General features: G+C 37.0%; 1 protein-coding gene across 1 annotated transcript in view; it reads right to left on the bottom strand.

The window, feature by feature from the left end:
* lrrc8c (leucine rich repeat containing 8 VRAC subunit C) overlaps positions 1 to 26,785 on the bottom strand; it is a 182,906-nt gene that overhangs the window by 86,933 nt on the left and 69,188 nt on the right. The window lies entirely within an intron of this gene.

The following is a 26,785-nucleotide window of genomic DNA, read 5'->3' as shown; positions in this document are numbered from 1 at the left end:
GCACAAATTTGAGCAAACCAGAAAAGCATTTGCTACATGTTTATGTAAGAAAAAAAAGACCATTATGAACTCACTAAAAAGTTAGTTCATTGCTATTTTAAATCTAAACGCTCTAGCTGTGAAGTGGACATGGATTTAGATGACCTACGCCACTGGATAGTGATCTCTAACCAGTTGTTTTGGTGTTGATAAAATTATTGTGTTGACACCTGCCCTTGGTAACCTTTTCCTTCCTGCCATATGTTACTCATGAATGCGAAATAGCTAACAGCTAACATTAAATTCCTCATAGCTGTGAATGAGTTTGCCCTGTCATGCAATGGTGTCCTATCCAGTGTTTATTTTCACCACATGTCCAGTATTCCCAGGATTTACCATGTGCGTGACCAAGATAAAGCATGTTTTTCAAAACACATGAATGATGAAACATTATGTAAAATCATTTCATACTTTTCTGGCCACAACTTTCAAAATCTTCCGAATGATTATTGTACAGTACATGCCTCTCTGTGCACTGCTATCCATTGGGAACTCTCAGATACAATGACCTTTTTGGTTTACCTCGATTTTTTGAAGAGTTTCATGTGAAGCACATAGTAGCGAGTAGATGGCACTTAAAGATTACTGACAGACCATGGTCAAGAATCTGTGCTAGGACATCTGCTGTGTCAGTGTGTCTTTTGTTATATAGTATATATATATATATATATATATATATATATATATATATATATATATATATATATATATATATATATATTTGTTATATAGTATAGGTGGCTCTTTGCCACACATTGATGAAAAGTCCTAGAATAACTAGCAAACTTGCTCTGCACTACAGAAATACAAACATGCCTTGAAGTTGTATGCTAAATCTGACACTACTGTCTTCAAGCCAAACTATACACCACCTACTTTAATCTCTAGTAACATAATCCTAAGTATGGTATGGTATGCAGTTTGAACTGCTGCTTATTTCAGTAAAACTACAATGCTTCTTGCATTCTTACACCGGGAGATTCTAAAGTGACTTTAGTCATGCACGCTTGTCTTCCTTACTCTACAAACATCCTCCATACCACAAACAGCTAACACTTAATTTTATATACAGTGGTCCCCCGGAACTCGCGGGGGTTACGCGAGTTCAGAAAATCTCCCAATTTTGGACGCACCCCCGCAGCCCCTATGGTACCTTAGTGAATTCATCTAGACATTATGTTACTTTAATACAATAATGTGTTTTAGAATTTTCGATGAAATTTGTTAGTAAAAACATAGTTTAAAATGCAATTCCTAACGTTCCTGAACATTCAGTCCTGCTGCAAATTCCTGCGAATTTTAAGATAATCTGCAACTTGCTGTTAGTTAGGTTCCAAAAGAGGGTCCGCAATTTTTCCGAGCCGTGAGTTCTGAACCGTAAATTATCAGGGGTTGACTGTATATAATTATGAAGTGACTATAACTGATTACTTTATATAAAAAAAAAGACTATATATAACCAGTAAAGGCAGTGACTTGTCAAGTCATGGAAACGATATAATTAACACAACATATATACAACACAAAGAATGAAATATGCAAAAAAAAATTGCCGTATGGTTAAGGATAATAGAAACTTTCATGCAGTGCAGAGCATGACAGTGTAAGTTCATGAACTTTGCCGCTTCTTCTGTTTTAGGAAAACCGAAGTCTTTGTAGACCAAAGTGATGACCATATTGTCTTCGATCACGCTACAAAACTTCCTTGTAATTTGAGCGCGTCTGTCATTTAATCATTATGACCACTAAACTAGCAAGGAATCTGGAAGTTTAATGATTTTGCACCTATTATATTTCCCCATCCAATTGTAATATAAACAGAACTTTACATGAGGATAATGTCAATATAAATGGCATATTATTCTTCTTGAGTAGCCTACATGAAAGATTAAGGAAACACATAATAATGTGTCTTGTTGGTTTCGAAATGAGAGGCCTAAATGCTAGTTGAAACAACATGAGCTTCAGCTGCAGCAATAAACACAAGTGCAGGGTGTGTGCAGGTGTGGGTGTTTGTGTATTTGATTTATTTACATATTCTGTATCACCAGTGATGTCAGCTAAAGCTATACATTCAGTATCCGGTGAAGCGCAAAATGATAAAATTGTGAAAATTCAGCACATTCTTCTAATCACAAAGAAGCTTATATATAACATATTTAACTTCTTCTAACAGATGGTCCTGACTTTCACCCAACATTTATGCTACTGCAGCTACAGAGTGTAAGGGGACAGGTGCCATCTAATATGACTCATTTGCACAGCAAATGTTTTCTCCTTATATACTGAAAGAAAGTTCACCAAAACCACTTCAAATAGAGTGCAAAAAAAAAACAAATTTCATAGCTTACATGCAGTATTTTACATTTATCTTGAATCTTATTATTAAAAACAGTGTATTAATTAGTTGTTTGAGAAATTTGATATACACAGTTCTTCTAAACATTCAAAATATAAATGTTTTTATGGAATAATATTTGTTCTAGGAAAGGATTATTCAGATCATTGTGGCAAAGAAAGACTAAAAAGGAAGAAAAGATTTTCTAGGCCACATTTTTGGAAAAATGTAATGGAATATTTGGTCCAATATCCTGTGTGTGAAACCATATACAGTATTTATTTCAAACCAGACAGTAATAATTGTTTTCTCATAAATTTGTCACTGGGTATGTGTTATCCCTATAATGTTTAGTGTGTAAAATATTAGTGAACTATTTCTTTATAGTGGACTCTAATAAATAAAAAAATCCTTCACTAGTCGTTTGTAAAATATATATTTATCTGCGGTGTTACTCCTCCAGACACTGATTTCACATTTGAAACCACATTTGCCACTGTTGTGTCTTCTGCTCATGAGCTCTTAAGGAAACTAAAGGCCAGAAACTTCCTGTGGTAACAATCAGGCTTCCTGTGTTAGACCATGTGGACCTCTATCAGACATGATAATCTTTTGTTGCTTTCATCTAATAGGTTAAAAAAATGCACACAACAGTATTGTCTGCGTATTATTAGTTTGAAATGGCAACGGTCTCCCAGTGTTAACAATAAACAGAAATCAGAAGAAAGAAAGAAAAGTGTGCTTGCTCTCGAAAGGTTACCGAGGGCAGGTGCGAACATAACAATAAAACCCCAGGTCAGCACCAAAACAGCTGGTTGGAGATCACTCTTATTAATCTACATCCACTCCTGCCCTAGTGCAGTTATATTGGAATTGCAATGAACTACCTTTTTGATGAGTTCATATTGGTCTTTCACTTTTCTGCTTTAAATTTGTTGTTAAATACAAACAGGTAAAAAACACACAAATCTAATGAATTGTAGGAAATTCATCCTGCTGGAAAAACATATCAAATGTTTCAACTGAGGAAATGTACTAAAAAAATTAAGTAATTTTGAATTTAATGTCTGCAACAGGTCTCAAAAAAGTTTGGATGGGGCAAATAAAGTCTCGAAAATGTAAGTGTTATTAAAATTAAACAGTTTTTTGCAACTAATTAGGTTAATTGACAACAAGTCAGTAAGATGATTGGGTATAAATAGTGTATCTATAGAGAGGCCTGGTCCCTCAGCAGTAAAAATGTGCAGCGCTTCAACAATCTGTGAAAGATTGTGTCTACAAATTGTGGAACAATTTCAGAATAATGTTCCTCAACATAAAATGGCAAAGCAGTTGAATATCTCATCATTTACAGTACTTAATATTAACAAAAGTTTTAAAGAATCTGGAGAAATTTATGTGCACAGGGGACAACGGCGAAAATCAATATTGGATGCCCTCAGGTGGCACTGCATTAGAAAGTCATGATTCTGTAATGGAAATCACTGCATGTGCTCATTAACACCTCCAGAAATCATTGTCTGTGAACACAGTTTGCCATGTCATCCACAAATGCAGGTTAAATCTCTGCAAAAAACACAGCATGCGTGAACATGACTCAGAAATGCTACCATCCTCGTTGGGCCAAAGCTCATTTAAAATGTACTGAGGCAAAGTGGAAAACTTCTGTGGTCAGACAGATCGAAATTTTTTATTTCTTTTTGGAAACCATGGACACCACTTCCTTCGGACTAAAGAGGAGAACTTTTGAGCAAATAGACTTCTGTATCAGACACATATGGTGCAACATTCAAACTTCAGCAAAACTTCAGCAACTGTTCTCCTCAGTTCCCAGATGTATACAGACAGAAGACATGATGCTACACAGTGGTAAATGTGGCCTTATTTTTCCTTACAATGGTATATGTTCTCAATTAAAATATTTTATATGTTTCTTTTTTTTTTGTTTTATTGTGAATAGAATATGGATTTACAAATCATTGCATTCTGTTTTTATTTATATTTTGCACAGTGTCCCAACTTTTTTAAAATTGGGGTTGTAGATAACAAGCTGGTTTTCTAAGTGACTATGTGGCTAGTAAGGCGTTTTGTTACTGTATCTAGCTAACAATAAACATTATTAAGTCAGCTGTCATGGATTGATGAGGTAGTCAGCTACATAAAAAAAAAATTCTAATGTGCCAAATCTTTTTTCCATCACAAATATCAAATAGGTTCGTTCCCTTTGTAAATCTTCCCTTGTTTACATTTATGCATTCAACAGTTTCAACCACCATTGTTTGCTTTTATTTCCCATATGAAAATCACTTTAGATTACTTCTGGGTAACTTCTGCGTTTTAGGTTTGCAGTTCTATTGATTCACTCTCCAGATTTCCAAGCTTTTATCAAATAAACTTCACTTGAGCAATGAAAGCAATTTAACAGCTCTTAAACAGGCGAGGTCTAAACCATGGGAAACAAGTGCGGAAAAGTCAACAAAGGCATATTGCAAACAGAGCTGGAATGCAACAACCTTAGTTGTTTTAGTTGTGTGTTTCCCAGTCTGAAAGCATACACATGGAGTTTTAGTTAGTGATCAAATAATAATAGTGACACTTAAGTTCATGTGCTTTTTCCGTAAGAGGTTAATCCAGTTTTCAAGTAAAGTGTGGTGGGAAAATCAGTGTACCTTTTGCACCTGTCACATTGAGAAGCAGGTTTGTGCTGACTTTAGTGTGTGCATGACACAACATGCTGTGTACAGACGAAACCGCCAGCTACCTGTTCCACCTGAGTAGCGAGGAAACACCCGGTCTATGTGTCACCACTCCCCTTCTCTCTCTCTCCCTTCTCTCTTTCTCTCTCTCTCTCTCTCTCTCTCTCTCTCTCTCTCTCTCTCTCTCTCTCTCTCTCTCTCTCACACACACACACACACACACACACACACACACACACAATATGCACTCACTCTCATGTCTGCAGTTCTCCCATACGACCTTACTATTGACTTCCAGTTCACATAAAATGTCTTTCCATTTCAGGACACCACACTATAATGCACTACATTATCTACATCAAAACTACACATTGCACACTGCTCAGGCACCTTATACTATTATTTCCCACAATCTTACAATTTCAGTTTCTCTACTCCTCACTCGATCTTCATTTTAAACAGCCATGTGCCCATTTTTCTTACTTTTTAAGCTTTATATTATTATTCATGCACTTAGGTTTGAACATTTTCTTATGTTAGGTATTGTCTTTGTTTAGGCACTTAGGGATCTTATTTAACACCTCTATCACTTATGTAAACTAACCTTTCACTCATTTCTTTTAGATAATGAATCCTCGCACATGCGTTCTTCGTATCAGCACTGTCAATCAAAAACTACAGTACAAGTACAGTAAAGAGTTTGAATAATTGTATATATATCTTGCTTTAATATTTCATCTTACTTCAGTAATAAGTGGCTATATAATATACTTGTCAATTTTGTGAATGTCCTAGATCATTTTCTCTGTGTTCATTTATGGACATGATGTCAATTACCCTAAAATGCAGTATTGCTGTTTATATATATATATATATATATATTTATATATTTTTTTTTTATATATATAAATAAGTGGTTTATATTTAATTTACAAAGAATGTACCAGATTTATCATAGCAAAGTTGCCACAGTGTTAAGATAAGATATACTTTTATTTGTCCCACAGGGGGAAAATTCTCTGTTACTGCAGCAAAGAAAAAGACGCTTGGAAAATTAGATTTCTTCATTAGTTTATTTGCCATTTCTTTTATTCATTACAGTACAAGCTTTTAAGAAAAAAATTAAAAAGAGAATTACAAATGAAACTAGAAACTAGTTGCTAAAGGTAATTCTTTGCTAAATGTCTTCAACCCTGCTGCATAGTCTATATGGCAAATGTTTGTGGACTATTTTTACTGTTATAAAAAAAATCCATTCTGCTGAAAAGATATTCTATTAGATTTTAGAGTGTGCTTGTGTAGATTTGTGCTCATTCCGTCACAACGGCGTTAGTAATGTCAGGTACTGATGCAGGGTTAGGAGGCCTGTGGTGTAGTCAGAGATCCCAAATGTGTTCAATAGGATTGAAGGATTAAATCTCTACAGGCCATTCAAGATATTCCACAACCCGTGGAAGCCACAGGGGCATTGTCATGTTGGAACAGGTTTGTGTCTCCTTGTTGAAATGAAAGCAACATTTAATGATATTGCATCCAAAGACATCCTATGAAAGTGAGTGTCTCCAAGTCTGTTGTAACAGTTTGGCAAAGACTCACATATTGTTGGGAAAGTCAGGAGTTATAATACTTCTATATAGTGTATCTAGACAATGTCATAAGTGAAACCTTTTTGAATTGATGGACAGATGTTTTCTAAGATGCAATAAAATTACGTTGGCTTTTTGTTACAAGTTCCAAAAGCTAAATTGTCCTACAATCACCAGATTACATACAGTATAAAATTCTGGCAAGCAATATAGAAACGGAGTTTTAATAGACTGATTAGGCTTGTGTAATAATCATAAGTTAACTGGGTAATTAACTGTTATGCAACATGAGTCAAGAGCAGGAAGCACTGAGCATATTCAATAAAAAAAGCTGCAAAAAACAGTAATAATATACAATAATTCTACTAATAATGAAATAATAAACGAGGATAAAATCTTTTTATTCCAAAACTGTATTTTGACTGCACTCCAGTGGCCTAATGCTGATATTACAATCCACAGATCTTGATCTTGGTTTTTACACTAATAGATTACACTTCATTTTTGCAAGTAGGCATTTACAGACGTGGACAAATCTGTTGGTACCCGTAGAAAATACATATAAATATTTAACTTACAGTTTTTTTTTTTTAATTTGTAATAGGTTAACTAATTGTTTTCTAAAATTTACTTAAATGCAGGTTGACATGCCAAAATGCTGCTGGGAGAATGTCCTTAAGAGAGATGAAACAAAAATGGCACATTTGTTGCATGGTGACCATCATTTTTTTCAAATAAAATATAAGATACCTTCTGTGAAACATAGAGGAGGCTTGATTATGTTTTACAGCTGCTTTGCTGAAACTGACATGGGGGAGCTTTGATTCTGTACAGGGCACAAGAAAATCTGAAGAATACCAAGCCATTCTTTATTGAAACCTATTGCGATAAACATAAACCCATGAAACATAACCCTTGTCTTCAGCTCAGTGTCAGAAACACAACGTCTCAGCTCCTGCATTCTCCAACAGGATAATGACCCCAAAAATATAGCTGAAAAGCACAGCGGAATTGATATAACACTGGTCTTTTTTGAAGTAGGCTTTTATAAGCCCTAATCTGAATCCTATTAAACATCTATGGAAAGATTCAGTATGGAGAAAACAGCTCTTGGGCCTGAAACAGCTGGGGCAGTTTGTTCATGAAGAGTGGCACAAACTACCTATTTGCAGATGCAAGTGTGTAATTGAGAGCTGCAGAATTAACTTGTTTGCAGTAATTACCTCTGTCCTAATCTATTTTATGAAATGTAATAGGTTAATTGTTTAATATTTTTTGTCCATGCAATTTTCATAGGTTTCATTATTTCAAATATTATTTCAAATAATTTTTTTTTATAAAAAGTCTGATTTGTATTAAATATGTAATAATCAATGATGGGCAGCAAATATTTTTGTCCATTTTAAGTATTTTGGATAAACTTTTTTTTGTCCATCTGCAGCTGAATCTGAATGTTTAATTTCTCAATTTTTCTGGGTATGTGTTATGTACAATGACAAGAACAGATTATTTATTTAACAAAGCAAGAGGCAATTTCACAATCATATATAATGTTGCAAGGCTGCAAAAGATGCATAAAATGCATAAAATGCAATCCAAAATGCTGACATTCACCCACATATATCCGTTACCCCAGGGGGGAGAGTGTAAATGTCTTTATTTAGACTTTTCCAAGAATCACTGTGATAGTGTGAACAGGTGAACAGGCAGCCAGGATTAACAAAAGCAAATTCATAGGTCAAGGTCAGAACGCAAGAGCATTAGGGGAAACTACACAAATGTAATATGACTACTAGACACTCTGACATTAGAATTAGCATTGTTTAGAAAAGACTTTATAAAGAAATGTCAAACAAAAAGAGAAGTGACAGAGTCTCTGCATGGGGTACAAAAAACACAAGTAGAAGAAACTAGACTGAGTGAGAATGAATATCTAGAGCCATGACCAGGGGAAAACCAGGCTCTCTGACACGCAGCGAACAATTCAGGTTGTTATAATAATTTAATTAATTTTTGATTGCCACAAGGTTGGAAGAAATTGTTTAGAATATCTTTGTTAATTTTCCTGTACTAAAATGACAGTGACTGTCCTATTCCCCCGTGCACAAAGCGTGCACAAAGCTCTGCATGGACATGATTTGCCAGGTTTATGTGGAAGAACTTGAGTGTCCTGCACAGAGCCCTGACCTTAACTGAACACTTTGGAATAACCTGGAATACTGACTGCATCCCAGGACTTCTTGACATTAATGCCTGACCTCACCATTGTTCCTGTGGCCACACAAATCCCACAAACATGATCCAAAATCTAATAGAGAGCTTTCCAAGATATGTAGTGAAGGTTATTTTAACAGCAAATAGCTTATAAATAAATCCACAAACATTGAGTAAATACAGGTCATACAGTGTATATTAATACTGACTTAAAATTAAAAGTGGATTGTTACTTTTTTTCAGTGAAATTAAATACATTACAATTATATATAAATGTAAACCTAAGAATTTAACTTTAAAAATTCAAATTAAAACAAATAAATGTCTATGAAATAATTTGTATTTAAAAGATTTATGAGGCAAAAGAGAATATATATATATTGCTTGTATATACAGTCAATCAATCAATCAATCAATCAATCAATCAATCAATCAATCAATCAATCAAATGTTATTCATCACATACACATACATACAGGGTACGACATGCAGTGAAATGCTTTATACGATGGTCCGGCATCAGTTAATAGGATGGAGAAAAAGTAGAGAAGGCAGATAAATAGAGTATAAAGTATAAAAAACTATATAAAATAAAATATAAGAATATAAAGATATAAAAGATATGAGATATGTACAGAGAAGAAGTGTGATGGAGAGAATGGGCCAGTTTTTAGATCCTGGGTGTTTCCTGGTTTTAACACCGAATGGCCTGCGGGAAGAAGCTCCTCCTCATTCTCTCTGTGTTCGCTTTCAGGGAGCGGAAGCGTTTCCCTGAACGCAACAGAGAAAAGAGTTCATTGTTGGGATGGCTGAGGTCCTTCATAATCTTCCTGGCTCTGGTCCGGCACCGCATGCTGTAGATGTCCTGCAGGTCAGGGAGCTCAGTGTGGATGGTACGTTCAGCTGAACGCACCACCCTCTGGAGGGCTCGTCTGTCCTGCATGGTGCTGTTCCCAAACCAGGAAGTGATGCTACCCGTCAGAACGCTCTCAATGGTGCAGGTGTAGAAAGTCTTTAGCACCTGAAAGGGGTAGTTTAAAGTCCCTTAAGCGTCTCAGATGGTACAGAACAGGTGGCCTTCTTCACCAGGGTGTGACAGGACCAAGACAGATCCTGTGTGATGTGAACACCAAGGTACCGGAAACTGTCCACTCTCTGGAGTCCCGCTGATGTTTAACGTTTGGTATGACAGCTCCCGCTTTGTGCTGAAGTCCACGATCAACTCCTTAGTCTTGCTGACGTTCAGGAGAAAGTTGTTCTCCTGGCACCATCTCTCCAGGTTTTTAACCTCCTGTAGGTAGGCCGTCACATCGTTGTTGGAGATCAGACCCACCACAACAGTGTCGTCAGCAAACTTGATGATGGTGGTGGAGTTGGATGTGGCCACACAGTCATATGTGTACATTGAGTAAAGCAGGGGGCTCAGAACACAACCCTGGGGGGCGCCAGTACTGAGGGTGGGGGTGGATGAGGTGTGTTTTCCCACCCGTACGGCTTGTGGTCTGTCTGTCTGTCTGTCTGTCTGTCTGTCTGTCTGTCTGTCTGTCTGTCTGTCTGTCTGTCTGTCTGTCTGTCAGGAAGTTAGAAAACCATTGACACAGCAGCTGGCTGAGTCCCAGGACCTCCAACTTAGAGGTGACTGTGGAGGGAATTATGGTGTTAAATGCTGAACTGTAGTCCACGGACAACATCTTTGCTTGATTTCCCGTTTCTTTGGTCCAGGTGGCTCATCGTGGTGTGGAGGAGATGAGCAATGGCTTCCTCAGTAGAGTGGTTCTGATGGTACGCAAACTGTAATGGGTCCAGTGTGTCTGGTAGTGATGCAGTGATGAAGTCTCTGACCAGTCTCTCGAAGCACTTCATCACTACTGAGGTCAAGGGTAAAGGGCGATAATCGTTAAAGCAGGTGGGCTGGGGTTTCTTCGGGACAGGAACAATGGTGGACTGTTTAAAACCAGTTTATCTACCTCAGGAATTCAGTTCGGTCATAGTCAGTACCGTTTATATTCCACCTCAAGCGTACACGGACACTGCAGTGTCCAGTCAGTGGCAGGGGGTCAGGGCAGGAAAACAGACACTGCAGTGTCCAATCAGTGGCAGGGGTTAGGGCAGGCAAACAGACACTGCAGTCTCCAATCAGTGGCACGGGGTCAGGGCAGGCAAAGCCTTCTCTGCTGGCCTACACATTATCATAAGCACTGACCTACATTTACAACCTAAATTCTAATATTTGTTCCATAAAATGTTATCAATTTATTCCCAACAGTTTATTATCTTCATTTCATAGTGTTTCTCTTGGCTGCTTCCAGTACGTGTATGTGGATGTTAAATTCTTTGTCCAATCAGATTTTTCTATGAGCTGTCATGTCAGTCTAATCTACCCAGGGCCTTTAAAGTCAGTACTGCTGGCCATTTTACCATAGTCTCCTTAAGAAATAGCTCTGTTTCTTTAACCAATCAGATTTCAAATTTGCCTCATAGAATAGCGTCAGCACTTTTCCGTCCTCTGATTGGTTGGTCAGAGGGAAACTGTTACAGCCAAGTTTGACTGGCAAAACACATCTGTAACGCGCTGCACACATTAATAAATCTGAGACTATATATATATATATATATATATATATATATATATATATATATATATATATATATATATATATATATATATATATATACAGTGAGGAAAATAAGTATTTGAACACCCTGCTATTTTGCAAGTTCTCCCACTTAGAAATCATGGAGGGGTCTGAAATTGTCATCGTAGGTGCATGTCCACTGTGAGAGACATAATCTAAAAAAAAAAAATCCAGAAATCACAATGTATGATTTTTTAACTATTTATTTGTATGATACAGCTGCAAATAAGTATTTGAACACCTGTCTATCAGCTAGAATTCTGAACCTCAAAGACCTGTTAGTCTGCCTTTAAAATGTCCACCTCCACTACATTTATTATCCTAAATTAGATGCACCTGTTTGAGGTCGTTAGCTGCATAAAGACACCTGTCCACCCCATACAATCAGTAAGAATCCAACTACTAACATGGCCAAGACCAAAGAGCTGTCCAAAGACACTAGAGACAAAATTGTACACCTCCACAAGGCTGAAAAGGGCTACGGGGAAGTTGCCAAGCAGCTTGGTGAAAAAAGATCCACTGTTGGAGCAATCATTAGAAAATGGAAGAAGCTAAACATGACTGTCAATCTCCCTCGGACTGGGGCTTCATGCAAGATTTCACCTCGTGGGGTCTCAATGATCCTAAGGAAGGTGAGAAATCAGCCCAGAACTACACGGGAGGAGCTGGTCAATGACCTGAAATGAGCTGGGACCACCGTTTCCAAGGTTACTGTTGGTAATACACTAAGACGTCATGGTTTGAAATCATGCATGGCACGGAAGGTTCCCCTGCTTAAACCAGCACATGTCCAGGCACGTCTTAAGTTTGCCAATGACCATTTGGATGATCCAGAGGAGTCATGGGAGAAAGTCATGTGGTCAGATGAGACCAAAATAGAACTTTTGGGTCATAATTCCACTAAATGTGTTTGGAGGAAGAAGAATGATGAGTACCATCCCAAGAACACCATCCCTACTGTAAAGCATGGGGGTGGTAGCATCATGCTTTGGGGGTGTTTTTCTGCACATGGGACAGGGCGACTGCACTGTATTTAGGAGAGGATGACCGGGGCCATGTATTGCGAGATTTTGGGGAACAACCTCCTTCCCTCAGTTAGAGCATTGAAGATGGGTCGAGGCTGGGTCTTCCAACATGACAATGACCCGAAGCACACAGCCACGATAACCAAGGAGTGGCTCTGTAAGAAGCATATCAAGGTTCTGGCGTGGCCTAGCCAGTCTCCAGACCTAAACCCAATAGAGAATCTTTGGAGGGAGCTCAAACTCCGTGTTTCTCAGCGACAGGCCAGAAACCTGACTGATCTAGAGAAGATCTGTGTGGAGGAGTGGGCAAAAATCCCTCCTGCAGTGTGTGCAAACTTGGTGAAAAACTACAGGAAACATTTGACCTCTGTAATTGCAAACAAAGGCTACTGTACCAAATATTAACATTGACTTTCTCAGGTGTTCAAATACTTATTTGCAGCTGTATCATACAAATAAATAGTTTAAAAATCATACATTGTGATTTCTGGATTTTTTTTTTTAGATTATGTCTCTCACAGTGGACATGCACCTACGATGACAATTTCAGACCCCTCCATGATTTCTAAGTGGGAGAACTTGCAAAATAGCAGGGTGTTCAAATACTTATTTTCCTCACTGTATATATATATATATATATATATATATATATATATATATATATATACACACACATATATATCATCTGGAGCAGTTCAGAACCAATATTTGTCTAATAACATGACAAAAACATAAAAAATGTAAATAAAATACAACCTACTCACCAGAGATGCAGACTCATAATTTGCACCGCTCCTCAGAGGCTGTAATCCAGTGGTACGGCTCGTATTCACTGGTCTGGAAGCGGCAAACAAACCCTTTCCTGGATAAGCTAGTTAGCTTCGGGGGGTTGGCCGACATGTCCTCACGATGTCTAGCTTTTCTTCAAAATGTATTTTTAAGAATGTCCGAGACCAAATAAATTTTTCTTCCTCCGTAGGCATAAAAAATTATAACTCTGATGTATTAATGTGTGCAGAGCTACAGACCTGTTTTGCCAGTAGAACTTGGCTGTAACAGTTTCCCTCTGACCAACCAATCAGAGGATGGAAAAATGCTGATGCTTTTCTGTGAGGTGAATATGAAATCTGAAAAATCTTTTTGAGGAGACTATGGAAAAAGCCAGCAGAACAGACTTTGAAGGCCCTGGGCAGATTAGATTCACATGGCAGCACACAGAGGCTTAAAATCTGATTGGACAAAAAATCTAACATCCACATAAACATACTGGAAGCAGTGCAGCCAAGAGAAACGCTACAAAATGAAGAGAATAAACTGTTGGGAATAAATTTTATTGAACAAATATTAGAATTTAAGTTGTAAATGTAGGTCAGTGCTTCTGATAGTGTTTAAGCCAGCAGAGAAGGCTTTGTTGGCCCTGACAGCCCCCCACTGATGTATGTATATATATATATATATATATATATATATATATATATATATATATATATATATATATTATATATATATAGAGAGAGAGAGAGAGAGAGAGAGAGAGAGAGCGAGCACGTAGAATAATCCACGAATAAGTGTTTCTGGATGCAGTTCATCCTCTCCACCAGAGTGGGGAGACAAAAGCCAAAGCAACCTCAGTCAAACACCAGAGTGTTGGAAATTAATACCCTGCTCAAGGCCCTTAGAGATGTTTAAAAGGGCAGGTGTTCAGAGTTAATAAGAGCCACAAATGTCAAGGTTTAAAAGCCCAACTGCAGCAAAACATGTTAAAATATACCAAATAATATTCCAACAAGAATACTAACATGAATCAGTATATAACGGTAAAATAGACATAGAAATAAAACATTAAACTGCAAAGAAAACCTATAAATTCTACTATATGCGTTAAAAACTAATTTTAAAGGTGCTCTGAATGTGAGGGGTAAACAGACAGGCGCTGGGGCTCTTGCAGATGTTTGACCCCATTGATACTGCATGTTTGCCATTGACCTTTGCAGAGTATTTTGTTTTATACACATTCAGAATCCGAATGTCTGTGTCTTTAGAATGTTTAATCAGCATTACATTGTTTTAAAATGCTATGGTGTGTCTCGGAGTTCTGATTATCATGTTAATCAGAACAAACCAGTTGAAAACAATTACATTTGCAGCAGGGCAGGTCCTGTGTCACCTCTAAGGCTTATGGATAAAGGTAAAACTAGACCCGGTTCACCTTTCAGAGTCTTGTGTGTTCATGCATTTCATCAGTTCAAAAGGCTTACAGTTTTAGCAATCAGCACTAAATATATTAATTAAGGGAAAACAGAGGGTAGGTAGTGACAGGAGGCTTTGGCTCCTGCTGTTGTATTTTTTTTTAGTCACAATGATTGACTGAAAATGAATTACTTGCAGTCTATTTATTTGAACTGAATTGAAAATCTGAAGACTACATTCAAAAGTTGATTCGCATAATATAAAGGAGCTTGAAATGTTCTGCATGGTAAGAACCCTTTTATAAGAAATCCCAAAAATATGTATACATTGGGGAGTTTTTCGTGTTTATATTGTCTTCTTAGTTTATATTGTTTAGAAAACAGAGGAAAGCTGTTGCAAGGCTGCGATGAACAATTATATGCATAACACCAGATGTGTTACCACCTTTCAATTGTGAGTGGGAGAGAGTGAGAGAGGTAAAGAATATTTCATACAACAAATACATTTTGCAAAGAGGTGTTAATTTCTCTGATGTTTGTAGACCTCTGGGACACCTTGTAGAATAGAGACCGACTGCTGCTATTCTCTCTAGTTTAAAACTAGTTGTGTGTGCACCATGAGTCTGCGTTGTTTGCATGTTCTCTATGTGCTTTCGGGGTTTTCTTTAGGTATTCCAGTTTCTTCACCCAGTTTATAGCCAGGCACTAAAAGCTGATAGTTGTGTTTATGCCCTGTGATAGGTCGGTATCCCTCTGCATTGCTTGGCAAGTTTGGCTGTGACACTGTGTAGGATAAACATTATAGAAGATGGACTGATGCATGGGTGGTTGGGTGGATGGATAGATGGATAGAAGCATGGATAGATATTTTGCTCAAAAAGAGTGGCTGTAATTCTGTTTCTCTCTCTCTCTCTCTCTTTCTCTCTCTCTCTCTCTCTCTCTCTCTCTCTCTCTCTCTCTCTCTCTCTCTCTCTCTCTCTCTCTCTCTCTCTCAAAAAGAAAATGCAGTTTGTCATACTACCAAGGACCTCCAAATTGTAAAATCACTTTCCAGAAGACTTCACCATGTTGGAAAACTATACAGGAGCAACTTAACTTTGCCCTCGACTGTTACAAAGCACTAAAATTAGAGGCTCAGTCAAAAAAAAAAAAATTAAAGCATACATAAAGGCTGCTTGGTAAAATAATTACACACATTTGACTTGTTTATATTGAGCTTTTCCCATACAACTTAGTGTGCAAGTTGTTTCTATGGAAAAGATTGTATATTAGAATAAGTGGAATAATTATAATAAACGTGTAAGCTATGATGTGATGGAAAACTATTCCTAACACCTTCTGACCAATCGGAATTAGCAGTAAAAGTTAAATGAGGTCAGAAACAATTATCTGCATCAGTGGATTTAATACTGAAGCCCAAATGTCATAAAAAGTTTGAAACTCTCCGATACATGCTTTTGCCCCATTGCAAGCATGTGCGTTTCTGAAGCAGATGGTGTTCGTCATGTTTATAAAGCAGTATATGGGTCACAGTGTAAACTGGGACGCTGAGACATTCATGAGTTCGAGTTCATACAGACGTCACCTAAGCCACGTTACATACACAAGGCCAAGTTAAACTTGCAAATAGTGAATATTGAATATTTAAGAGGAAAAGGTACTGTTGTTACAAATCAGTGAGCAGGAGACCTGTATGAAATCCTGCTACAAGCCCTTTCCCAGCAAAACCTTTTTCATGTAATTTAAACACATATTATGGTAACTCTGTTAGGATTGTATTAGTTTTACAAGGGGGCTGTTGCAACTCTATCCTTTATTAGTGGTACAGAGTATTTTAATTTCTTTCTGGATCAGCAATATCAGTATTTTTCTTTCTTCCCACCCTGGAAATTTCTAGTCCAAAATACCACCCCCATCTACCCAGAAACTCAAGGGTGGTCTGTTCAGTTTAGTCCCATCCCATCCAGATAGACATCTCTGTAATATTATAAGCAGATGTTACATCTTGTGTTGTAAGACATTATGACTGCAGCTTCTCGTGGCTATATGCTGCAGCTATGTGCTTCATTTTAGCACATACCTGACGCCGAAGAATTTTTAAACACTGGCAATCATTGTCATTCCTGAGAACCTGTTAAAACAAAAGAAAAAGTAAAGCAATTGTGCTGCAAGCAGTGCCATTGTAATCACAAATAAGGCCTAAAGACACATTCTCAGTTCATAAACACAACAAAATCATGACTGTAGTCTTTCAAAAAACTCCAGAAAAGACATCAGCTGGATGCCCACTTGTCCCATGCTTAGCTGACTGGATACAACAGGAGACATGCAGCATATGCAAATGTTTTATTACAGACCTTTCTTTCAGGTGTTTTTATCAGCATTTAATTAATGTTCTATACCTACAAACATTTTGTACATCACTGAACTAATTTATGTACTAAAAAATAACTGTGCCAAATGTTTAAAATAATATATAAAAATAATATATAATGTATAATAATATATTTATAAAAATATAATATAATGTATAATAATATATAACAATAATAGTATATAATGACTTCAGTGCTGTTTGTCTGAGAAAGAGTATTTGTTTAGATTTAGCAGAAGCAATTAAATATATTCATATATGCAATATTATTGTAGATTATATTTTAATGTTTATACTACCAAACTTTAGAGGCCAGAAAATGCCACAGTCTGATGCATGCAAATATCCAATTATGTATCTTCTTTCTTATCTTACCTCTGCAACATTTTTAGGCCCTTTGTTTATTTAAATAGACAGTGGCAGTCTGCTAACTATTTTTTAATACTTTAATAAAGTTCATAAGTGCTATGTATAATGCTCGGACATAAGCGTTCAATACAAATTAACTACATTATCTCTGTAGCTCCAGTGTAGAAATTAGGAACCAATCTACAGACTGCAAACATGTTTGTCTGACAGAGCATTTGGCATAAGGGAACTTCTGTCAATTTAGGTAACTGCGATACCACATAACGTGTTTAAATATTTAGTTAGTGTAATTAAAGAATCCAGTTTTTAGTTGTTTTTTTTTTAAGATTAAAAACTTGGTTTGTAGAGCACTGTATGTTAAGGATTTCTTTTTGCATCTAAACCACTAGATGATGCATTTATATGTATTTACAAAATATAGAGTTATATCATGTATGTACTCTACAAGGAAAAACAAGTTTGTGGACACCTAAATATAATATTCTTATGTGCGTTTTAAACATCTGATTCCTCGTTTAGTCCTCATTTATTGTTATATTAACCTTCAATCTTCTGGGAAGATATTCCTCTAAATTTTGGAGTGTGTTTGTGTAGATTTGTGATCAGTCAGCTACGAAGGTCCTATTAAAGTGAGGAAATGATGTAGGTTTAGGGGACTTGGTCAGTCAGTGCTCCAATTTATATCAATGTTTATGTTCAATAGGGTTGAGGTCAGCGATCTACAGTAGGCAACTCAAGCTCTTCCATTCCAACATATGTAACCAAATATTCATGGAGGTTACATTGTGCACAGGTGAATTGCCATGCTGAAGTAAAGGGAAAATATAATGCTACCACATCTTGTGTTCCTTAGCAACATCCTATATTGTGTATAACAGTAAAAAGGTTTTTGTTATCTATATAGTGTCTTTTCTATCCTGACATGAAAATAGAATTGTGAATTTTAGCCGTGTTTATTTTTTTCCTATAGAGGGAGCAGTTGTCCAATAAATCACTAACACTCATTCGTCATTTAGTTTTAGAAAGTTTTACTGAAAAAAAGGAGTGAAAACATCACTTTAATCTTATACATTTCATTATCCTTTTTGATATGATTTTCAACAGACTTCCACAGACACCATAATCTTCCCTGATGTAAGTCACAGTATTTTGTAGAGGGTTCCTGGTTAGGGAGGGTAGTGAGTGTAGAAGTATCTATGAGAATCTGAGGGGGGTTATCTTTCACCCCCCAAAAACATGGCCACTCTCAAACCAGCCATATGGCACACACAGTCTGCCCGGGCCTCCAACGGCAGCTCGGCATGCCTAACATCTTGCTGGACACATAATTAATTTGCCTCGGCGTCTGCCATTTATTTCCCAACCTACATTTCCTTAATTGGACGGAGGAGGTTAAAATCAGATGATGTCTCTGGATAAAGTGAGGCATTGCTAATTTGTGTTGTGCTGGCTCCAGGGGTAAAAGAAACCACGGCTGGTCTTCAGGCTGCTTGAGGGAGGCTGTTGTCATTGAATAAGGGAAAGTGTCATTCGTACATGTGCGCTTTGTGTTAACACAGATCTCTAGCGCTCGCAGATGTTCATAGCCTTGATTAATGCACTAATGAGTGCAGGGATTATGGGGGCTAATGACATGGAAGGCATTAATGCCTCAGTGGACAGATCGTTGTATTTGATTATGGACACCACAGAGAGACAAGAGGACAGACCACAGGCAGGGTGTCCAGAGTATTCTCACTTCCTAGGCTTGACAACCTCTGGATGACCTTTATTTGGACATTTAGTTTTTAATGAGGAGCATAGCTTAACTGAAGGACAAATGTAGATAGATGTCAATCAAGGATATTTTAAAGATATTCTTACCCCATCAGCTGCTCATTTTTGTGCCTGGCTTGAATTCAGTCAAACTTGTAAATCAAGATTCCTCAAACTTTTGAACTCAGGGAGCTCCTTATCTGTATATTTATACCACAGATCACCTCACCAGACCACATCAGATTATGAAAATAATCCGTCTATGTTTTATGAACCCAACTTTAAGAACCCATGTGTTGAGTAATGCATAAGATAAAACAGGGGGTAAAAAACATTATGCCCCAGTTATTCATTAGTATAAAACAAAATATGCATGATAGTCAAAAGAAGTCAAAGCTACTCAGAACACTCATCAGCATCTCCCTAAATAAGATAATCTTGTTTGCTATTTAGCTTTTCATAATTTTTTTCCCTGAAACCTAAGCAAACACCAGACTGTATGTTAAATACACCACTAACTAAACCTAATTAAATGAAACCTAATTAAATGTACATTTTTTAGTTTGACTGTTATAGAAAACTAAATGAACCCAAAAAGCAATTATCCAGAAATGACTGATTATATTCCAAAACATTGCAAGAACTTTAGCGGTGCTCTTCTACATTTCCTTACTGTTCTAATTATGAAAGTAAAGAGCAATCCTTTATTTTCACAGGTAATAAAAGAAAAAGCTTAGTGACACCGCAATATAGCAATGACTATCTCTCAGGTACTTAGAGGTTCATTTCCGGCTGAATCTGTTTGTTTTATCTGGAGTTTGCTGTAATTGTTATATCGCCATATCTTTATTATTAATATCTTGTATAACTGGTGTTGAGGATTCAGAAGTTGAGATATTATTATCTGTTATGTCACATAAAACAGACAGACTGGTTTCAGTTCAAAAGGGGACGTGAGAGAGAGAGAAATTTTGAGTGTATAATTTTTTAAATCTGATGTCTGCTCTCTCTCTCTCTCTCTCTCTCTCTCTCTCTCTCTCTCTCTCTCTCTCTCTCGCTCTCTTACTGTGACTCATGGTACTGAATCGCACTTGGGCAAACGGCAGCTGAGAAATCACACATTGAGCCCGTTCTCATCGCCCATCTGTTGTTTTTTTTCATTTGTTGTCTTTCTGATTATGGAGATGCAGGGGGCGGGAGGCGCTTCGTACCACATGCATAATTCTGCCTCATTTCTGCTGCAATTATGACTAATGATGATTTCAGCTCTTAATCATAGAAACTGAATAAATATAAAACGACGAGTGATTAAAAAGACATAACTTTTTCATTGCAAAAGCGATTAGTGAAAGATCAGAAGGAGCCAAAACCTAATGAGGAGAAGGGCACTAGTGGCCATCTCGCAAAAAAACCCCAAAAAATTCAGAGCATGTCTGGAACACTGTGCTGTGTTGGACACTCACACACTCCAGCAGGCACACTCTTGCATCCGGCCCCTTATGGCTTGACTGTCCTTAGGAAGACCATGGAGCAGAAATGTACTCTGTGCTCATGCTTGCACATGTAGCTCAGTTTATTTTTTCTCAGATTCTAAAACTAATCAGTATAATTGACTATTACACACAAACCTAATTAGTAGTGTAACAGAGGAAATAAATCTATGTGATGCTTACTTTTTGGGCAGAAGTTGTGGAAGGTTATTAGACAAATTATCATATGAATGTGAGTTGATTATGTGAGAACACTAAGCGAGCAAACTACTGCAAGGAGAAAGAAATACAGAGAGAGAGAGAGAGAGAGAGAGAGAGAGAGAGAGAGAGAGAGAGAGAGAGAGAGAGAGAGAGAGAGAGAGAGAGCGATAGTTTGTCTTATGATTATAACTGTAAGGCATTATACAGTATTAACAGACTACAAGGTATTATAGACTGAGTCTTAAATGTTTGCTTTAACTTACGGGTTTGATATCTATCCATAAACCCCTCTATATAAACACCTACAGTATATTTCCTTTGGTACAGGAATGAATACTATAATTCATTTAAAAGTGTAGCTGTTAATCCATTACTGTAAAAGCTAATTCAGCGTTGCAAGAAAGACTTACATCAGCACTTGGGACGAACGATTATGGAAATTTAAATATTTAGAAGAAAGATAATATCATCACTGCTTTTAAACAGACCTGCAGAGGTTTCAGAGACAGAATTGCCCATTTCTGACAAATTCTGAGAAACTATTTTATTTGGTTTCTTTGGTCACAAAACAGCTTCAAAAAAGTTTGAGTCCAGACCCCTTGGCAAGCATTGAAAATAAAACCATCTCAAATTCACCAGAAAGAAATGTGCCAGTACCCGGAGTTTAAAAGCATGAAAGTGTCTGCCATTGATAAACATGCATAAAATAATTTAAGCAATTACAGTGAACAAGAGTGACTTTCTATATTCTGTTATATATTTTCTTTTAAGTATGACTTCACAGTGTAGCTCGCATGTGCCATATTTAACCGATTCTGAGTTTGTATAAAATTTAGCTTATGAATATTCCTAATATTATTTCAACCTTATTTTCTATTATGTCTTTATATTGCTATACTGAACAGATTTCATATACCTGACTAAAACTAGTGCCTGAAAGTGTGGACATGCATCTCTAGTATAACACATATAATGTTTATTGAATACTACTAAATAACATTTAAACTGATTTGGATGAAACTTCACTTGTATATGTCGGGTAGCTTTCCAGTAATAGTCAAGGTCACCAGTCAGTCACTATTACATAGTAACACACTAGCAGCCTGAAGGATTTTTTTTTACCCTCAGTTCTCATGCAGCTTGCATCTTGAATAACACATTATTAAACAATAAAACATCACTACATGTATGCTGTTGTGCTATACTGCTTCAGTTTGCACATTATTTGCACATTATTGCTCTTCCCATTATTGAGTGCAACACCATATATTGCATTTACCTACTTACATTCTCAGGATAATACTGCACATTGCTTAACATTTGATTATATTGCTTTTTCACACACGCTTGCTTTTTAACTCTTATATCTCTTGATATTGATTATTTCTTGCATCTAGTGTTTACATTATTTGTAGTAATATGTCTACATCTGTAGTGAATAAGAATGGCAGTGCACTTATTATGTGCGCAACAGTGCTATATTGAATCTAGCGTGTATTTGGATATCGGGTGTAACGTAAACATGAAACCTACCACTATGCTAAAGGAATAAAAAGAGGTGGAGGTAATGCCAGCACTGTCAGCATTATGTGTAAATTCCTCGATCTCAGCTATATCTCACAAATTCATAATCGATCATAACTGGAAGTTTTTTCTTTTAAATTTTCTTGTATATATCCACTATCTTTTCTAATAAATGTACTAAAAATCTTTTTTAAATAACCATATGAAATCCATAAATATATAACATTGTAGCCTGATTAAATTGCCACGATCAGGCAGTTACTTAGGATGAAAAAGTGCTATAGAATGCTATAAAGGCACCACATGCACTCGTGTTAATGATCAGTGTCTTTCTCCTGCAAACTATACACAACTTCTTGCTTTCATCCACCTAAAATTGTAATCACGTGTTTATGTGCTCATTTCAAACAACATATCCATATTCGGTTAAGTCACTATGTGGTAATGAGTGGGGTTTGTGTCTCTTAAACTAGTGGTTCTTGGGAAAATATGAAAAAATCACAACCCACAATAAAGTTTTGATGTTCTTGAGTTGGTGTAGTTATTAGTCTGGTTGACTGGTCACTGTAATTAGATGGGTTTAATCCAAACCTCAGAAATTTAAAACAAGTAGCCAAATGTTAGTAATGCCAAATACTGTGGGAGAAAAGTTCAGGAATAAAAAGCTTTAAATATTTAAATAATGAGACTAATATTTGAATAGATTATAGGGTAGGTTATATATAGATGTTATATTTGGAGAGGATTTGGACCTGGTTAAAAAAATATATATAGTCATTTCAAGTAGGATTTTATTGTCATTCCAACACACATACAGTAAAGTTCACAATGTTCCAGGACCAAGGTGACACAAGACCTGTAAAAGACAATCAAGGCCTGTCTTTCAGTTTACAGGCTCTGTATGAAGTATACATGTACGTGTGTAACAGGAAAACGAAGCGCTTCCGTGGGACTCCGCTTCTCTCCGGAGCGGGAACAGTTAAAAGCACTACGACGGCAGGAAGTCGGTGAAGTTGCTCCGGGCGCCCGTCCGGTGTGGACCGCGCACGCGCACTGGCTCACGTAGAGCCGCGCGCGCGCACGCACGCCCGAACGCCACAGCGGTCCCCGACGTTGTTAATCACGCGCTTCCCGCCTCGCGCCTCCGCCGCACCCCTCACGCGCTGATTTGCAAGAGCAGATTAATCAGAGCGCGAGGCTCTTGATGAAATTTTGCTGTTATTGTGCCCAATTTTAGCAACATCTTTTATTATCTTCATTATTCATTTATGTGAAAAAGGGAGGGGGCACGAGCGCGCGCGCGTGTGTATATATGTGTGTGTGTGTGTGTGTGTGTGTGTGTGTGTCTGTGTTTATATCTTAGTGGCACCAAATGTCCCCACAAAAACATGGGAATATCTGCCAGTTTAGACCTTGTGTGGTTCAAATAAAGTAAATAAAAAAAAAATATATATTAAAAAAAATACAAAAATAAATAAAAGATGCAAAAAGTTTAATGTTTGGCACTAAGGTTGGGGTCAATGTTAGAAAATCATAAAAAAAATTAACAAAATTAGTTGCATAAACAAATTTGTCAGTTTAATGTCCTTATAAGGATAGTAAGACAGTCATATGTGTGTGTGTGTGTGTGTGTGTGTGTGTGTGTGTGTATGCAGGGGGGATCCTGACAGGCATGCTATCAATTATGCAAACCACCTCCCAACTTTTGCAGATTGCTTCATTTGCTACAACATTGTTTGTGAGAAACTTATTAATTAAATATTGTCAGCCATACGTTTCAGTTGATTTTGTTTTTCAAGTGCTGGAGTTTCATTTAGGTTTCCTCATGCAGCTGCTATGTGGCTGGCCTGTGCCAAACTGCACGGCCAAATAAACCCCGAACCCTTCGAGCAGCGAGCGTTGCACGCTCAATGTAATGAGCAGAAATTGAATTTGAGTTTGCTCGGAATTGACTTCAATTAAGGGCTGCCTTAATGATAAATTAATCTTTTCTTCTTTTGTAAGCATTTGTTTTTCAAAGGCCTTCTTTGGCAGCTGCGCACAGAAGGGACTCAATAAAGAATCCCAACCGGAGCGAGATCCGTGAGATGATAGGAAAATTAAAGCTTTTGTAGTTAACACGCTCGGATAAAATTGGATGTAGGCTAAGCACACATTCTAATTTCCATTCATTGTACCACGTTTTCTCGCACGTGGTTAAACTGGCAGTTTAAATATTGTCAGGCGTGGCAGATAGTGTTAATCCGTTTTAACGAACTCCTAATTAAACATACATTTCAGGGCTTAAAAGTGTGTGAAATCCAAAGGCTTAGGGAGAAATTGGATTGGGGGTTGCTTTATAACACTTTTTTTTTTTCAGACTGCAGAAATGTGTCATTGACTCTTTTGATTAGCTCACCATGTCCTAAGCATGGAGCACATTATTCCCTGATTGGCACTGAGAGACCCTGGGGAGGGAACTGAGTGAACGAGTGCAGTGCAAGGCTCTGTGGCATTTTGGGGTTGGAATGCGGAGCCTTTTTAATGCTTTGTGCATTCGATGCCCTTTGCGGCCGCTGCAGGGGGCAGACGGGCAAGCGGTGTGACTCCTCATACCAGGAGACAGGGTACCTGGCAATATTAGCCTGCAATCCATCATTAATGGAGTGTTGTCATACTATAGAGGTATTGGATTTCCTTGCATGTGCTTCATCTTTGATAGGTTTCCCTCATTCATGGGGCAAAGCATACCCAGTTTGTGTGTCAGCATATTGGAAATTTTTAAACACAAAGGCCATCATTATCTTATCTGGCCTTTGCTACAAGATACAGTGGATTACCGGCATCTGCTCTGAATTACTGCAAGAAAAAGCTAAGACTGAGAATATATGCTGCTGATATAGGAATAAAGGTGTGTACTGTATAGAATAGGGACACAGGAGGATAACCAATTGTGTCAGTATCGGAGCTGTATCCTATTCTTAGTAGTCCAGTCCTTTAAAGGTGTAGACATGATTTTGAATAAATAGAAATCCATTTAATCTAACCAACAATAATAACAAAAATGTAAAGAAAAAACTGCAGTATATCAGTCAGTATCATCATACATTATGAGTGCACATGTGACACTTGGTTATTCACTCTTCCTAACCAATAACTAGTTTAGAGCCTACATTAACGTTAAAACCAAAACGTTCTAATGTTGAATGCATCTATAATTCTGTTTACTGAGTAACACACTAAGATAAATAAGGTCCTGTCTAGTGGTATAGGTATCTTTTTGAAAAATAAATTTCTCTGCATTTTGGCCTCGCTTCTACACAACATTGTTTAGGTTACTGAAGTAACCAGACTTTAATGTAAATTTTGACATTACAGTGTCAACCTGCATGTGTTTGTTGCAGTTTTGCATGTGTTATGGAACTGTGCAGTTTCTTATTTGATAAATTGTTTGAAAAAATTAAAATGTAATCCCTATCACTCCACCCCTAATGATATTCTTGAACCATTTGGCATAAAGGTATGTGACATAGCTACTATTACTTGGCTTTTGTTCACATATGAGCATAAATAAAAAAGGTGTTTCTGAGCAAATGGAGATATGTTCAAAATGCGGTGTTAAAATGTACACTTTACCAAAAACATTCTTTATACATTTAGACTAATGAGCAAGTTCGGTTTGGTGTTTAGCAAGCTAGTCACACATGATAGCTACCTACAAAGTATGTGGTGTTACATTACCTGGCTAAATTTCATTAGGAATGATCAATATACATATACAAATATGAACACAAATATGGCACACCACACACTTGTAAGCATTAAAATCTGAATTTTAGGGGATTGCCACAGAAATGCACTGATAATAAGCACCATGACTGCTTCTGAATGAGACATGAATGAGTCTTATTAATATTGCCCCAAAATATACTGTCTGTATATGTATGCCAGCTATATATGGTTGAAATGACAATAAAAGCTTCTTGACTTGACTTAAAGTGTCTTCTTATTGGAACTCAGTAGAGAAAATAATGAATTAATCAATGCTGACAATTAGCACTGACTATTATATAAAGAATAAGAACTGTCTGTTATATAAAGAATAAGATGTTTTGTTTGCTTTCAAGTATTTCTAAAAACTTTTATGTTTATCTAATTGTATTTTAGGCAACAAGTAATGAGCATGTGGATCTGTGTGTGCATGGTGATAAACTGGCATCTTATCAAGGTTGTCTTCTCTTGCAGAATATGACAATTAACGCTGGATCTACTGTGACCCTGACCAGGATAAATCAATTACTAAAGATAAACAAACGAATAAACAAGTAGAGGCTTTTATTTATTCTATTATTTTTCCATAATGGTTGAAA

The sequence above is a fragment of the Silurus aristotelis genome (genome assembly GCF_946808225.1).
Source record: "Silurus aristotelis genome assembly, chromosome: 2".
Taxonomy (NCBI): domain Eukaryota; kingdom Metazoa; phylum Chordata; class Actinopteri; order Siluriformes; family Siluridae; genus Silurus; species Silurus aristotelis.
This window is presented reverse-complemented; position numbering and strand designations above follow the sequence as displayed.